General features: G+C 40.2%; 1 long non-coding RNA gene across 2 annotated transcripts in view; it reads right to left on the bottom strand.

Annotated features, from left to right (window-relative positions):
• The window catches only part of LOC149972349 (uncharacterized), a 42536-nt gene that overhangs the window by 12645 nt on the left and 11848 nt on the right, over nucleotides 1–18043 (bottom strand). For both annotated transcript variants that reach the window (XR_016491297.1, XR_016491298.1), the window contains exon 3: nucleotides 208–288. This is a non-coding gene — a long non-coding RNA (uncharacterized LOC149972349). The remainder of the gene's footprint in view (nucleotides 1–207; nucleotides 289–18043) is intronic.

Genomic DNA, 18043 nt, shown 5'->3' with positions numbered 1-18043 from the left:
CCCGTCTCCGGAGTCTGACCTGCCTGCCCTGACCTTGATTCCGCCTGCCCTTCGGTACCTTTTGGACTCTGAACTGGTTTTGACCCTTTTGCCTGTCCACGACTATTCTCTTGCCTTACCTTATTGGATTAATAAATATTGTAAGACTCCAACCATCTGCCTCCTGTTTCTGCATCTGGGTCTCTCCTTGTGTCATGATAGACTCACCTTGTGAAGGTGGCGCAGCGGTCCTTCGTCGGCAAATTTTGCCATCAAAGAGTGGGATTCTCAGGATTTATGGTGCGAACTCTGGGAAAAAAAACACAGCTACTTCATTGAATAGCAGGCTAACGTTAGTGGTTTCTTTGCAACGCTTGCAGGTAGCCACTGATTCCTTCCAAACGACTCATTGTTGAATTTGGGATTTTTTTGGCACTATGGGAAGAAAATGACATGTCCTCTTAAAACTGCTTAGAAAACAAATTATGTTTGTGATATCAAAATTCTGACAACATAAATAGACATATTCAGGAAAAGTCGAGGACCGACGAGGGCATTTCTTTAACCCTCCTGTTGTGTTCGTTTCATGTTTCAATTACTTATGTGTTCCTGGTCCAAAATGACCACCCTATTTATAGCTGATTATAAATCCATAATAATACATATATTATCACCTAATGTTGTGTTCTTTTTATCAACTTCAGTTCTTGTGAACATTACACGTCTTGAGCTTCTATTTATCGCCTGTAGGCCTCATTGACCTGAGATCATAAAACTCTTTCTTAAATAAAAAAATAAGCATAATGTATGAATTATTTTGACTACAAGTACAAGTACTAAGATGAAACATATTGTGCTATTTGTGTCAAAGATATGATCAAGAGCCTCACATACAGTATATTGTTTGGTCATTGTTCTACCACAGAATGGATTGTGAGCAAGTCCTCAAAAAAGCTTTATATACCAGAGCTGCTAGAAAAGTTCTATATATTATTGAAACAATGTTGAGATTGTTTGTGAGAATGCCAACAGGTGTGGTTCCCGTGGGGAAAGATTCTATTGGGGAAAGGTTCCCGTGGGGGTTGCCATGGATGCCAAGAAGGGGAGTGAGATGTGTGTGTGTGTGTGTGTGTGCGTGTGCATGTGCGGGTATGGGAGAGGCAGTGTGTCCATCTGATGAATGGGCATGTGCCTGAACTCAATTTTATACACCAATTGTAGTCTCACCCATTCATTTCTAATGACCGGTCATTTTTGACCGGGAACACCACAGGTGTACAATGGTTAATTAAAACACCCAAAATGTAATGAAAATCATCAAAATGTATTTTGTGTGTTCAGATGACTTGTGTGGACAAAGTCATGGAACCTTATGACAATCAGATGAAATTAACTTAATTTTTCAGAGAAAAAAACGTGTAAATTGGTCGGAACAGAGCAGGAGGGTTAAAAATGGCAGAGATTTTCACGTTTAATTCATATTGAGTTAAAATGACTAATTTGTCTCTTCTAGTGTTAAGGTACTAAAGAGACGTAATCCTCTCTGAGATGCTTTTTGACTCCAGGCATTAGATACATTACCATCCATACATGTGGTATGATGGCTCTTATCTTGGAATTGCACCAAACTAACAAAATACGAAGTCTGCAAGAGGGAAAGATGGAGAGAGAGAAAGAACATTATTTTTTTCAAAGAAAGGGTGTCTTCCATAGGATAATGGAAGACTCAGGTTGTACAGTGAGATTCCAGTGAACAGAATTGAGCTGTAAATACATCCTGTGGCTTCCAAACTCCACATTACATGACACCCTGAGAGCTAGAAATGAACCTCTGACAATTGTCATGGGGCTGAACTGTGGGGCTAGCCCTTGGCCAAATAGTCTAATTGAATCGTAGAGGTTCAATGGTGCTGCGTGTGCGTGCGGTGTGCGTGCGGTGTGTGTGTGTGCGCACGTTCGCTGCCGTGTGCTATTGCATTTGCATGGTGTAGATATGTATTTAATCTTTTGACACAGACTTTTTTTTGTTCATTTAGTCAATTTTCCCATTTGTTTGATAGTGCACTAAATGTGTCCTCCCTACTTTACGTTAAATGTAACAAATTCCCATTAGTTCTGGTTGGATTAGTCCCTGGCGGTGATGCTAATTTCATCATCTGTTGCACTGAACGGGTTCCCGACCTCTTGTAGAGTCAGTGGGAGCATACAATTCTAGGCACAGTGCAAATCACATATATTCTACTCTTTAGGTATTCATTGCTCCAGACGACACATTTCTACAACATATAATTTACAAATAATTGATTATAACTCCTGCAGGCAATTTGACCTCCCCGTTGGACCTTCTAACTCAACAATCAAAGTAAAGATCATGATTATGTGATAAAGAGTATTGAGTTTCAAGAATGTTTCAGTGCATTGATTTCTATATACTCTTCTTGTGTTGCTGGCGTTTATGATGCCGATGAAAAGTCTCTTGCTTGTGTTACCCATTTCGCAGGGAAATGAGGCAAAAGATGTGGAGATTTCTGATTACATTTGTATGTCAATCACAGGACTCGGCTTTCCAGATTGTCTTACGAGTCAAATTTGTCTCTACCATGTCTATTGGTGTATGCACTTTATTGGGAATCAACTGATATAGTGTCAGATTGGTTTTTCACACTATAGAAGCCAGGCCTAGAGCATTCATTTTTACTTGAACATTCTAACAGTCTAATAAATACATTTCAAATAAGGTATTCGAAAAATAATCCTTTCAGTTTCAGAGTTATTTGACAATGGTATGGGTTTTGGAAACCTAAGAATCTGCTCTTTCTGATACTACACAGAACAAAAATATAAGCCCAACATTTAAAGTGTTGGTTCCATGTTTCATGAGCTGAAATCAAAGATCCCAGAAATGTTCCATACACACAAAAAACGTATTTCTCTCGAATTTTGTGCACAAATTGGTTTACTTCTGTGATAGAGAGCATTACTTCTTTGCCAAGATAATCCATCTACCTGACAGGTTTGGCATGTCAAGAATATAATTAAACAGCATGATCTTTAGACATATTGTGCTGGGGACAAAAAAAGTGGCCATTCTAAAACGTGCAGTTTTTTCACACAACCCAATGCCACTGCAGGAATGTCCACCAAAACTCTTGCCAGAGAAGTGGAGGCCAACATCGGTTGTGGTCTCTGGCCTCACAAACGCAGACCACGTGTATGGCGATGTGTGGGCGAATGGTTTTCTGATGTCAATGTTGTGAACAGAGTGCCCCATGGTGGCGGTGCGGTTATGGTATGGGCAGGTATAAGCTATAGACAACAAACACAATTGCGTTTTATTGATGGCAATTTGAATGCGAAGAGATATCGTGACGAGATCCTGAGACCCATTGTTGTGCCATTCATCCGCCGCTATTACCTCATGTTTCAGCATGATAATGCTCGGCCCCATGTCGCAAGGATCTGTACACAATTACTGGAAGCTGAACATGTCACAGTTCTTCCATGGCCTGCATACTCATTAGACATGTCACCCATTGAGATGATGTGGATCGACGTGTACGACAGCGTGTTCCAGTTCCCGACAATATCCAGCAACTTCGCAAAGCCATTGAATAGGAGGAGTAGAACAACATTCCACAGGCCACAACCAACAGCCTGATCAACTCTACGCAAAGGAGATGTGTCGCACTGCATGAGGCAAATGTTGGTCACACCAGATACTGACTGGTTTTCTGATCCACGCCACTACCTTTTTTTAAAGGTATCTGCGACGAACAGATGCATACACTGAATGTATTCCCAATTATGTGAAATCCATAGACTAGGGCCTAATGATTGTATTTCAAATGACTAATTTCCTTATGTGAACTGTAACTCAGTAAAATCTTTGAAATTGTTACATTTTGTTTTTATATTTTGGTTTAGGCTTATTTACAGTGATGCAGACATAGAAAGAGAAAGCCCTGTATCACACTAAAGGGACCTCTCCGGAGTGCAGGCACACCTTTTTCTCTCGTACACCTAAGGATAAGTTATTTTTCTCCATAGATCCTTTCCTTTTCTCTACTGTACTCTCTGAGATTGTGTAACACATGACGATGTCTTCTTGGTCTAATGACGTCTTTGTGACTCTGTCTATTAGTCAAGTCTCTGCATCACATACTATTTACAGTCCTCAGTCATTTGACATTATATCAAATTGCTAATGACTAACATGATTCGTGTTAGCGCTTTTCTTAAGGACATAGGAGTGTGAAAACATGTTCTCTTATCTGTTAGAGCTGAGATCTTGGTCCAAACAATGAGACTGTGTGTTTATTATCTTGGCTCTGAGTTGTACTGGCATTTACTTGCCTGTCAGTAATAAGCCAATGATGGCTGTCTAATGTTTAGATTCTCTTATGCTATCCTTATGACAGGGAAATCCTTCATATTAAGCACATTGCTTGGTTGGTTTGGTAGAAGATAGATTATTAACCTTTTCTGCTTACACATATTGTATATATATTTTAGAGCACAATTTAACACACACTCCAATGTTCATCAATTTCCTCTGTTTGTCAGCTGCAGAATCAGTTTTAGAGACTGCGGGAGAGGGGACTCATAAGGCAATCAATAACTTAAATCAACCAGTCGACTGAAAACAACCAAAAGAAGGATCATATCCCTCCATGCTGGACTTGCGCATCAGTTTGAAAGATTGTTTGCCATTCCCTGTCTCTTTCTATTCACTTTTGAGTAGGAGAAGTTGAGATGAGAAATGTACTCTGGTATATAATAGCTCCACCTCGTCACTGTCTTGATGGAGGTGCTCGGCCTGACTGCCAATGAGTGCCTGGGTGGGGATGACTCACTAGAAATGACAGCTCAGAGGAAGACAACAAATAGCATTTGTAAATGTTTGCTGGTAAATATCTTGTGGCAACTGGCGAGATGCCTTTTTATGATGAGAAGACTTGGATTGATTGAGAGTGAACCATTATCCAGAGGAAATGTATGAAAATAACATCATGATATTACATGAGTGTATTCTCATGTGGCAGTAGTGTAATAGTGTGAAACAGTGTAATTATTGTTAATAGTTTTAGAGGCAATATAGGTGGCTGGTTGCCAGAATATCAATAGTGGTAGAAGTCAATAATCTTTGCGAAAATATGTGTGCAAAGTTTCAAAGATACACTACATGGCCAAAAGTATGTGGTCAAACATCTCATTCTGAAAATCATGGGAATTAATGTGGAGTCGGTACCCCTGTTGCTGTATTAAAAACCTCCACTCTCACGGGAAGGCTTTCCACTAGATGTTGGAACATTGCTGCAGGAACTTGTTTCCATTCAGCCACGAGAGCAATAGTGAGGTCGGGCACTGATGTTGGGCATTTAGGCCTGGCTTGCAGCCGGCGTTCCAATTCCTCCCAAAGGTGTTAAATGTGGTTGAGGTCAGGGCTCTGTCCAGGCCAGTCAAGTTCCTCTACACCGATCTCGACAAACAGTTTTCTGTGTGGATCTCGCTTTGTGCACGGGGGAATTGTCATGCCGAAACAGGAAAGGGCCTTCCCCAAACTTTAGACAAAAAGTTTGAAGCACAGAATTGTCTACATTGTCATTGTATGCTGTAGCGTTAAGATTTCCCTTCACTAGAACTAAGGGGTCTAGCCCAAACCATGAAAAACATCTCCACACCATTATTCCTCCTCCACCAAACTTTGCCGTTTGCACTATGCATTGGGGCAGGTAGCGTTCTCCTGGGATCTGCCAAACCCAGATTTGTCTGTCGGACTGCCAGATGGTGAAGCGTGAATCATCACTCCAGAGAACGCGCTTCCATTGGTCCAGAGTCCAATGGCGGCGAGCTTTAAACCACTCTGACGCTTGGCATTGCACATGGTGATCTTAGGCTTGTGTGAGGCTGCTCAGCAAATGAAATCGATTTCAACGAACAGTTATTGTACTGGCGTTGCTTCCAGAGGCAGTTTGGAACTCGGTAGTGAGTGTTGCATGTCCCGTTCTCTGAGCTTGTGTGGCCTTCCACTTAACGGCTGAGCCGTTATGCTCCTAGACGTTTGCTTTTCACAATAACAGCACTTACAGTTGACCGGGGCAGCTCTAGCAGTGCTGCAATTTGACGAACTGACTTGTTGAAAAGGTGGCATCCTATGACATTGCAACGTTGAAAATCACTGAGCTCTTCAGTACGGGCCATTCTCCTGCCAATGTTTATTTATGGAGTTTGCATGGCTGTGTGCTCGATTTTATACACCTGTCAGTAACGGTTGTTGCTGAAATCGCTGAATGCACTATTTTGAAGGGGTGTCCACATACTTTTGCCCATGCGGTGTATATTGGAATAATCTAGATCATTCTAAATAATTCAGGAATAGGAGAACAAATCATGTTACATTGAGATTTACTGTGCAGAGAGGATGCCAGGACTATATGCAAATACTACCATAACTATGTTTCTTGGCAGGAGAAGAGAAATCCAATAAAAACTCTGCATTAATCTGTACACCTTAGACCTTTACACTTTAGACATGGCCTTTCCCCAGACTTCAAAGACATCCCCAATAGGAAGTTTATTTTTAGAAAACGCCTCTAGCTAGCACTGTGCCGAGAACAGTGGCAGTTGAGGTGAGAGAAAAAAAAACAAGGAAAGAGAGAGAAGAAATGGAGGTGAAAAGGTATGAAGGGAGGGGAGGGTGGAGGGATATGCACCAGTGGGCTCCCCAGGGCTGGTTTATTACCTGGTGGGAGTTCACAGTGGGACAGTCATATGTTCAGACACTCAGGTGTGACTGTCTTGTTTTCTTTAAAAGCTTTGCACCTTCTGGGCTGTCTAAAACATTGTGCAGCAAGCTGTGCATACACGTCACCACAAATAATGTCTGACAGGAATTGTGTGGGCCTTGAGATGAATCTGTCACCTTGGTTCAATGCTCAATTTTTATAGAGATTTGACTTTATCTCAGCATCAATTACTATGGTATATGTTATTAATTATTTTATAATAAAGGCAGGTAGATGTCATGTCTGTCATGGTAGAGATGTGTTTAGCTGGGAAAAGACAACATATTGATGGTTAAACACATACTTCAACCAAGGAATCATCCAATTCTATTTGTCAAGTCACAATCTCTCTCTCTCTCTCTCTCTCTCTCTCTCTCTCTCTCTCTCTCCAATGCTCATGTTGATCTATGATTCCTATCCCAGAGTGCTTTGCTGACCTAAAAATACCCCTCTTTTGTGACCAGATGTCTGCAGGGTAGCGCAGATTTAAAGGGGACCTTCTCCATCGTGGGAGAGCCGTCATGCTTACAGTGGCAAGACAAGCCTTGCTGTGGACACAATGCACTAGCAGAAAATTACCAATATATCCTTCTCCAACACACGCGGACAGGCGTGGGCTGTAATTCCTCCTGAGTGGTCGGTTGTCAAAACGAGAGGGGTTGAGTGGTTGAAATGGAGACGTACAAAATAAAAACCTGGCCAAAGTGAAAGTATTACACAGTGGCTGAGTACAAGAGAGGATGCAGCAAAATACTTTGGGATTTGAAGTGTTGCTTCTTCTCAGGCAGTATCAAAACAAGGGGAAAGCAACACAGAGAGCCGTAATGTTTTGTTTTGTAAATGTACAGTATGTATACATTGCAGGTGCCTTACTTAACTATCTGCTGTATGAAAAATCCGTAGTGTCCTATATCCTGTTTTGTATTTCAGGCAACATAATTATACGTTGTCTCTTGTGTATTCATTAGTACCGGTGAACATGAGGTGATGAACTATTGTGACAAGCTTGTCAGGCAAGATCCAGATGATAGTCCTGTAGAATACCGTACATCTGGTGTCTTGTTCTAACAAAAGGCCACATCTGACCGACCTGCTCGATTCGGTCTTATGTAGCAAAATTGGATATTGGTGTTTTTTGCATTGGATCAAAGTAGAGACTCAGAGCTAGAAATGTGTATATCATACACTACAGTTAAAGTTATTCTGCTTTGAAAGTTGATAACCTTTTGCGACTAGGGGGCAGTATTTTTCATTTTTGTATAAAAAACATTCCCGTTTTAAACGGGATATTTTGTCACGACAACATGCTCGACTATGCATATAATTGACAGCTTTGGATAGAAAACACTCTGACGTTTCCAAAACTGCAAATATATTGTTTGTGAGTGCAACAGAACTGATGTTACAGGCGAAACCCAGATAAAAATCCAATCAGGAAGTGCCGCATTTTTTGAAAGCGCTTCGTGCCAATGACTCCTTATATGGCTGTGAATGGGCTATGAATAAGCTTACGCTTTCTACCTATTCCCCAATGTGTCTACAGCATTGTGACGTCTTTTTACGCATTTATGTTGAAGAATAGCCGTAAGGGACCACATTGAGCAAGTGGTCACATGATGGCTCCCGCAGAAAATCTTGCATAAAGTACTGAGGTAGCCATTATTCCAATCGCTTCTATTGAGAAACCAATTGTCCCGACGGATATATTATCGAATAGATATGTGAAAAACACCTTGAGGATTGATTCTAAACAACATTTGCCATGTTTCTGTCGATATTATGGAGCTAATTTGGAAAAAAGTTTGGAGTTTTCCGGTCGATTTCTCAGCCAAACGTGAAGAACAAACGGGAGCTATTTCGCCTACAAAAATAATATTTTTGGAAAAAAGGAACATTTGCTGTCTAACTGGGAGTCTCCTGAGTGAAAACATCCAAAGTTCTTCAAAGGTAAATTATTTAATTTGATTGCTTTTCTTATTTTCGTGAAAATGTTGCCTGCCGCTAGCAGAGCCTAGCATAGCATTATGCCATGATAAATTTACACAAATGCTTGTCTAGCGTTGGCTGTAAAGCATATTTTGAAAATCTGAGATGACAGTGTGATTAACAAAAGGCTAAGCTGTGTCTCAATATATTTCATTTGTGATTTTCATGAATAGGAAGATCTTCTAGGAAGATTTATGTCCGCTGCATTATGCTAATTAGTTTGAGGCGATTATTACGCTCCCGGATCCGGGTTTGAGAGTCACAGATGATAACTTCTAACATCACTTTTGAGAAAATGGCCCTTGAATTTTTGGGAAACCTACTGGAGAGCTCTACTTTGTCTAGACCCATTCAGAATTGCTCACACCCTCTTAAAAGCACCATGCGATTAGTTTTAGGAAACTAGGCATTTGTTGTGCGTCACCACTTCACAGCAGAGCCATTTGAGCGTAAACTTTATTTTTTGTTCAAAATGCGTTTTTTTGGCAGAAGTGCCTTCTGGAACATGTGAACTTTAAATTTGATCGATTATTTACGTTTTAGGATACCTAAGGTTGGATTAGGAAAGTTGTTTGAAATGTTTGGACCAAGTTTATAGGTAATTTATTAGATAATTTGTAGTCATTTTGGGCAAGTTGGAAGCGGTGTATTTTTGAATCAAACGCGTCAAATAAATGGACATTTTGGGGATATAAAGAAGGAATTTATCGAACAAAAGGACCATTTGTGATGTTCCTGGGACATTTTGGAGTGCCAACAGAAGAAGATCTTCAAAGGTAAGGCATGAATTATATCGTTATTTCTGACTTTCGTGTCACACCTCCCTGGCTGAAATATGTTTGTCATGCATTTGTATGATGGGGCACTGTCCTCAGATAATCGCATGGTTTGCTTTCCCCATAAAGCCTTTTTGAAATCTGACATGGCGGCTGGATTAACAAGAAGTTACACTTTATTTTGATGTATTGCACTTGTGATTTTATGAAAGTTAAATATTTCTAATAATTTAATTTGAATTTCGCGCTCTGCAATTTCGTCGAGATGTTCCGCTAGCGGAACGTCTAGCCGTAACAGTTAAGCTTAAGCCCCACACATCTCTTTAAAGGATACACATGTGAGGCCATGTACTAATCAACCAAAGATTTCAAGACTGAAGGCTGGTTTTATGCTATGGTGTGTTTGTAAATTCAATCTGGAGTGCCAGAATGCGCTCAGAGTGCACTCTAGGTGTTCATAAACTCAGAGCTTTGTCAGCTTGTCCGTGTGTAAATTCAGAGAGCACACTGGATGCTCTGGTCAAGGAGTAGGGTTGACCCAAGCATTCTGACCTAACAACAGCAGTCAAGCACCCAAGCTAGCTGGCTACTTACAGACACAAATGAGACAACAGCTCACTCTGACCATTTTACTTCCCCTAGCAGACATGGTTAGGATGTTTTTATGTTATCTAGAGCTTTGGTGAATGTGCTGCTGACAACAATTTAATTATGATTTTTTTGTCAACGTTCACTGACAGTTATTCTGCTCTCTGGCACACTCAGACGAGAGTGCTCTGAAATCGGAGTAGATTGCCAGAGCGAATTTACCAGCTACGTCTATCGACAGTTGTGACATCCTGAAAGTTCTATTGAAATTAGTATTTTGTGTCGGCATGTTTAGACAATGAACAATATTCCAAACTCATAATGTTACTACCCTGCATGAACATGCAGGTAGCTAAACAATCAGGTTCAGTGTTAGCTAGCTAGCTAAAATTAGGCTATAACTATGCAAATGGCTCTGAGATACAAATAATAGTACAACACAGATCATACATGTAACGTTAGCTAGCGAGCCAGCCAGCTAACATTAGCTAGATAGCTAACAGTATGCTTCCAGCCACCGAGACGCCAGCGTCTCACCTAGCCAACAGGAAATGCGTAGCGCCAAATGCTAATAGTACTCGCTAAAACTCAAACTTTCATTAAAACACACATGCAGGGTATTGAATTAAAGCTACACTCGTTGTGAATCTAGCCAACATGTCAGATTTTTAAAATGCTTTTCGGCTAAAGCATGAGGAGCTATTATCTGATAGCATGCAACCCCCGAAATACCTGAAGGGGACGTAAACAAAAGAATTAGCATAGCCGGCGCTACACAAAACGCAGAAATAAAATATAAAACATCCATTACCTTTGACGAGCTTCTTTGTTGGCACTCCTATATGTCCCATAAACATCACAATTGGGTCTTTTTTTTCTCGATTAAATCCGTCCATGTATACCCAAAATGTCCATTTATATAGCCCGTCTGATCCAGGAAAAAACAGCTTTCCAAAACACAACGTCATTTTTTTAAATTAAAAAAGTTGCCTATAAACTTTGACAAAACACTGTACAACAGTCGCTGTATGTTTTAATATTATGCAAATAATAATAGCATAGTAATGGAGCATTGATTAATCTAACCCAGAATGTTGTTCATATAATGCATATAAACAGTGAACAGGGCTGACTTGCATTAGGAGCACATCCAGCAAAGCTAAAGTTTTTTTTTTATTAACTGAAGAGTACTGTAGTACTGTTGTGGCTTTAAACAATGTCCCAACATTTTAACTAGGCCACTTCTACAGACGCCTTTACAGGGTTGGTTTCAATGCATTTCCCCATTGAGAGTTGCAGCTAAATTATATTTATTGCCCACTAATAATTGTTCGGGTTGTCACACAGTTCCAGGATGATAACTTAATATTTGTTTTGATATGGTGGTTGAAAACTGTGGTTGAAAACTGTAACTCCTTGGCGTCTTCTATTCAGGCTTAAACACCTGTTCCAATTGTCTACATTGCGGTCATCTTAGGTTTAACCCTTTAAATGCTGTCCTAACCCAAAAGGGTGTCAACAGGTGTCTCAATAGCAATAGAAATTGAATTTTTATATTAATATAAACCATTAAAAAAACATTGACTGTTTTCATATAATTCTAAGCAATAAAATGTTTACCAAAACATATTCTATACATGTCATTTTACATATATAAATTGGCTCTTACAGTTACACTCAGCCTCCCAGTCGTATTCTCTGTGGCTCTGTCTATTCTGCCCTGAGGTGAGCGTTCCCATCCAAATCCACAGCCATCAACATGAGAATGGCATGCTAGACAAAGGCCTGTGAGTCATGGACCCGGCCTTTCACGATCCCATGGTGTCATTTATCATGGATGCCAGTGTGTTCTGCTAACTGCTGGGGAAGGCAAAGAAACCCCTGCTTCTTCCTGACCGACGTGCAGTTATGGGTTTAGATCAGTGTCAGACCAGTGCTCAGGTGGAGCAATGCAAACATCGCCCTCAGTTCTAAGAGGCAGAATCATATGGACATGTATGGAGAAGAAATTACCTTAAAACCTGTTGCGGATAGGGGGCAGTATTTTCACGTTGGATGAATTGCGTGCCCATAGTGAACTGCATCAAACTCTGTCCTAAATTGCTAATATATGCATATTACTATTGGATAGGAAACACTCTGAAGTTTCTAAAACTGTTTGAATTATGTCTGTGAGTATAACAGAACTCATAGGGCAGGCAATCTTCCAAACAGGTTTTGAAATTCTGAAAGTTGGGGCAAATTTGACGTCATCGCCCCCCTTGGAAGATAACTTCCAAAAGATGTATTCCAGGTCGAAAAAACTGGTCAAACTAACTACAGAATCAATCTTCAGGATGTTATAATCAAATTTATCCAATAACGTTCCAACCGGATCATTCGTTTTCATCTGGGGCTGATTGGAACAGCCGTAGGACTCACAGAGAAATGCGCCACAGCAAAATGGCATTCTCTTGCGACACCGACTATTTTCTCTCCCATTAGGTCAAAGTTCACAGCAAATGCTCCATTACACTTTCTACTGAATGAGGACATCTAGTGGAAGGCGTAGGAAGTGTTTCAAGACCCATAACTTGTTGGGAAGGGAGGGGGAGATGATGTCAAATTTGCCCCAATATGCATATATTAGCAATTTAGGACAGAGTTTGATGCAGTTCACTATGGGCACGCAATTCATCCAAAGTGAAAATACTGCCCCCTATCCCCAACAGGTTTTAAGGTAATTTCTTCTCCATACATGTCCATATGATTCTGCCTCTTAGAACTGAGGGCGATGTTTGCATTGCTCCACCTGAGCACTGGTCTGACACTGATCTAAACCCATAACTGCACGTCGGTCAGGAAGAAGTAGGGGTTTCTTTGCCTTCCCCAGCAGTTAGCAGCTGCGTCCCTGTCAGAACACACTGGCATCCATGATAAATGACACCATGGGAACGTGAAAGGCCGGGTCCATGACTCACAGGCCTTTGTCTAGCATGCCATTCTCATGTTGATGGCTGTGGATTTGGATGGGAACGCTCACCTCAGGACAGAAAAGACAGAGCCACAGAGAATACGACTGGGAGGCTGAGTGTAACTGTAAGAGCCATTTTATATATGTAAAATGACATGTATAGAATATGTTTTGGTAAACATTTTATTGCTTAGAATTATATGAAAACAGTCACTGTTTTTTTAATGGTTTATGTTAATATAAAAATTCAATTTGTATTGCTATTGAGACACCTGTTGACACCCTTTTGGGTTAGGACAGCATTTAAAGGGTTAAACCTAAGATGACCGCAATGTAGACAATTGGAACAGGTGTTTAAGCCTGAATAGAAGACGCCAAGGAGTTACAGTTTTCAACCACAGTTTTCAACCACCATAACAAAACAAATATTAATTTATCATCCTGGAACTGTGTGACAACCCGGACAATTATTTGTGGGCAATAAATATAATTTAGCTGCAACTCTCAATGGGGAAATGCATTGAAACCAACCCTGTAAAGGCGTCTGTAGAAGTGGCCTAGTTAAAATGTTGGGACATTGTTTAAAGCAACTACAGTACTACAGTACTCTTCAGTTTATAAAAAAAAAACTTTAGCTTTGCTGGATGTGCTCCTAATGCAAGTCAGCCCTGTTCACTGTTTATATGCATTATATGAACAACATTCTGGGTTAGATTAATCAATGCTCCATTACTATGCTATTATTATTTGCATAATATTAAAACATACAGCGACTTCATTAGTTCAGGAGGCGATAGATATTGACGCTCCTACCCTTCAAATATTATTTTTGTTTGAACTCCAACAGTGGTATTGCTGAAAGGGATTGTTTACCCATTGTGTGCTTCAAAGTGCAACGTGCAGCAATTGCACATTATATCCACAGGGAAACAAGCAAATGCTCAAAAACAGACATACATTCAGGTCCATAATTATTGGCAGCCTTGATAAAGTTGAGCAAAAACTACAGTACAAAATAAATAATACATAGCTAATGTATGCTCCCCCCAAAATGAGAAATTAAGTTATTTTATACTAATACAAAGAGATTTTGTTTAAAAAGTAATAAAGAAATCTCAATAAGATAGGGCAAAAAAATATTGGCACCCCTGTTTTCAATACACTATCACCCTTCCCTTGCGAGGATAATGACACTGAGCCTTTTTCTAAAATGTTAATGAGATTGGTGAGCATTGGGGGGGATATTCTACCATTCCTCAATACAGAAAATGTCCAGATCCTTGAAATCCTTCGTCAGCACTTATGGACTGCGCTCTTCTATTCAAAATGGAAAACGAATCATACTGTGACACTTAGTTCTATATCTTGAAAACGTGATTGCTGACATGAAAGCAATTTGGGTCTGTACTGTATCAACAGGACAGGAAAATTGTCAAATTCACCCACTTATCAAGAGAACACCTGGTCATCCCTACTGCCTCTGGCCTGGCAGACTCACTAAACACATACAGTGGGGCAAAAAAAGTATTTAGTCAATCACCAATTGTGCAAGTTCTCCCACTTAAAAAGATGATGTCATTTTCATCATAGGTACACTTCAACTATGACAGACAAAATGAGAAAAAAACATCCAGAAAATCACATTGTAGGATTTTTTATGAATTTATTTGCAAATAAGTATTTGGTCACCTACAAACAAGCAAGATTTCTGGCCCTCACAGACCTGTAACTTCTTCTTTAAGAGGTTCTTCTGTCCTCCACTCGTTACCTGTATTAATGGCACCTGTTTGAACTTGTTATCAGTGTAAAAGACACCTGTCCACAACCTCAAACAGTCACACTCCAAACTCCACTATGGCCAAGACCAAAGAGCTGTCAAAGGACAACAAAAACAAAATTGTAGACCTGCACCAGGCTGGGAAGACTGAATCTGCAATAGGTAAGCAGCTTGGTTTGAAGAAATCAACTGTGGGAGCAATTATTAGGAAATGGAAGACATACAAGACCACTGATAATCTCCCTCGATCTGGGGCTCCACGCAAGATCTCACCCCGTGGGGTCAAAATGATCACAAGAACGGTGAGCAAAAATCCCAGAACCACACGGGGGGACCTAGTGAATGATCTGCAGAGAGCTGGGACCAAAGTAACAAAGCCTACCATCAGTAACACACTACGCCGCCAGGGACTCAAATCCTGCAGTGCCAGACGTGTCCCCCTGCTTAAGCCAGTACATGGCCAGGCCCGTCTGAAGTTCGCTAGAGAGCATTTGGATGATCCAGGAGAAGATTGGGAGAATGTCATGTGGTCAGATCAAACCGAAATATAACTTTTTGGTAAAAACTCGTCGCGTTTGGAGGACAAAGAATGCTGAGTTGCATCCAAAGAACACCAAACTTACTGTGAAACTTGGGGGTGGAAACATCATGGTTTGGGGCTGCTTTTCTGCAAAGAGACCAGGACGACTGATCCGTGTAAAGGAAAGAATGAATGGGGCCATGTATCGTGAGATTTTGAGTGAAAACCTCCTTCCATCAGCAAGGGCATTGAAGATGAAACGTGGCTGGGTCTTTCAGCATGACAATGATCCCAAACACACCGCCCGGGCAACGAAGGAGTGGCTTCGTAAGAAGCATTTCAAGGTCCTGGAGTGGCCTAGCCAGTCTCCAGATCTCAACCCCATAGAAAATCTTTGGAGGGAGTTGAAAGTCCGTGTTGCCCCGCAACAGCCCCAAAACATCACTGCTCTAGAGGAGATCTGCATGGAGGAATGGGCCAAAATACCAGCAACAGTGTGTGAAAACCTTGTGAAGACTTACAGAAAACGTTTCACCTCTGTCATTGCCAACAAAGGGTATATAACAAAGTATTGAGATAATCTTTTGTTATTGACCAAATACTTATTTTCCACCATAATATGAAAAATAAATTCATTAAAAATCCTACAATGTGATTTTCTGGATTTTTTTTCTCTCATTTTGTCTGTCATAGTTGAAGTATACCTATGATGAAAATTACAGGCCTCTCTCATCTTTTTAAGTGGGAGAACTTACACAATTGGTGGCTGACTAAATACTTTTTTGCCCCACTGTATGCATGTCTGAGTTTTGGAGTGTGCCCCTGGCTATCTGTACATTTCTTAAACAAGAAAATGGTGCTGTCTGCTTTGCTTAATATAAGGAATGTTTAATTATTTATACATTTACTTTTGATACTTAAGTATATTTAAAACCGACTTTTACTCAAGTAGTATTTTACTGGCTGACTTTCACTTTTAGTTGAGCAACTTTCTATTAAGGTATCTATACTTTTATAGATACTATAAAGTGCACAATGTACTGTGTAGGCTGGATAATATTAACTGTATAAACTGGCTGTTTGTAAATTGTTACATGAACTGAAGTTGTTCAAAATATGTTTGACTTTGGAGGTAAAACTAGCTGTCATTTAAAATAGCTTGGCTTCGATGGTATGCAGCTAAACAATCAACACAAAATGGCTGAAGTCGATATGTGGGTGTAATGAGAAAGTCCGGCTCTAATCTATTGTATCTGTCAATTTGACAATTTGATTACAAATATAGGATTTACATTTGCTCTCTGACTGCCAACAGCTTTCCCAAGAGCCGAATCATCATTGTCTTACGGAGAAGAAAAGAAATGATAACAATATACTGCATTGTTGACGACGATCCAACGTACAAGTACTGCTGTGGAGAATCCGGATGAGGAAACGATCAAGGGAACTGGCGTGGGAGTGTGCAAGGGGAAGGGTCGGTGAGTGTGGAAGTTTGTCAATCACGTCTGACATGAGATGTCGGCGGTCATGGTGGATGCAGCATTGCTCTTGACAAAGAGGATTGACACCTGTCAAATTAGTGCTCTATTTATAGCTCCCTGATGGTGGTGCAATGCTGTGATATTTTTAACAGAAGATATTGCCTTGGCAGTAGCTACAATATGTTACCCCAACGCAGTATAACATTGGAATACTGGCTAAGACCAGGATAACACAAATACTTATCCTCTTTAATGTTAATTACAACCTCTGAGTCTAATTAATGAAATGACTGAGGAGGCTGATGTATTTAATCAAACTATAATTAACATGGTAATACTGAAGAGGTGGAGCCAACTCCATGGGTATGGCTACCTGCAGAACGATTGAAATTCAATCACCTGGGATGATCAGTACATGCTGCAAGTGACTCAGAATAGATTCTGGAACCGTTAATGCTCTTATCTAATAATCACGATTTTTATGTAAAATAGATTAAAACAATCACATTCTGGGTAATTACAGTGTCTTCAGAAGGTATTCACACCCCTTGACTTTTTCCACATTTTTTCATGTTACACACTGAATTTAAAATGGATTAAATTGAGATGTTTTGTCAGTTGCCTACACCCAAAAATGTTTTTATTGATAAAAAATGAAAAGCTGAATTGTCTTGATTCAATAGGTGTTCAAACCCTTTGTTATGGGAAGTCACATGAAATCACTCTGTGAAATACTAGTGTTTAACATTATTTTATTAATGATTACCTCACCTCTGTACTCCACACATACAATTAATTACCTGTAAGGTGCCTCAGTCGAGCAGTGAATTTCAAACACAGATTCATCCAGAAAGACCAGGGAGGTTTTCCAATGCCTCGCAAAGTGTATATGGGTGATACATTTAAAAAAAAAAAAGCATTTAACATCCCTTTGAGCATGGGGAATTCATTTTTAATTACTCTTTGGATGGTGTATCAATACACCCAGTCACTACAAAGATACAGGCGTCCTTCCAAACTCAGTTGCCGGAGAGGAAGGAAACCGCTCAGGGATTTCACCATGTGGCCAAAGGTGACTTTTAAACAGTTACAGAGTTTAATGGCTGTAATAGGAGAGAATTGAGGATGGATCAAAAACATTGCAGTTATTCCAAAATACTAACCTAAATAACAGAGTGAAAATAAGGAAGCCTGTACA

This window comes from Oncorhynchus mykiss, chromosome 24 (genome assembly GCF_057628025.1).
Source record: "Oncorhynchus mykiss isolate SJ-2025 chromosome 24, ASM5762802v1, whole genome shotgun sequence".
Classification (NCBI taxonomy): Eukaryota; Metazoa; Chordata; class Actinopteri; order Salmoniformes; family Salmonidae; genus Oncorhynchus; species Oncorhynchus mykiss.
Note: the sequence above shows the minus strand (reverse complement) of the source record. Positions and strands in the feature narration are given on the sequence as shown.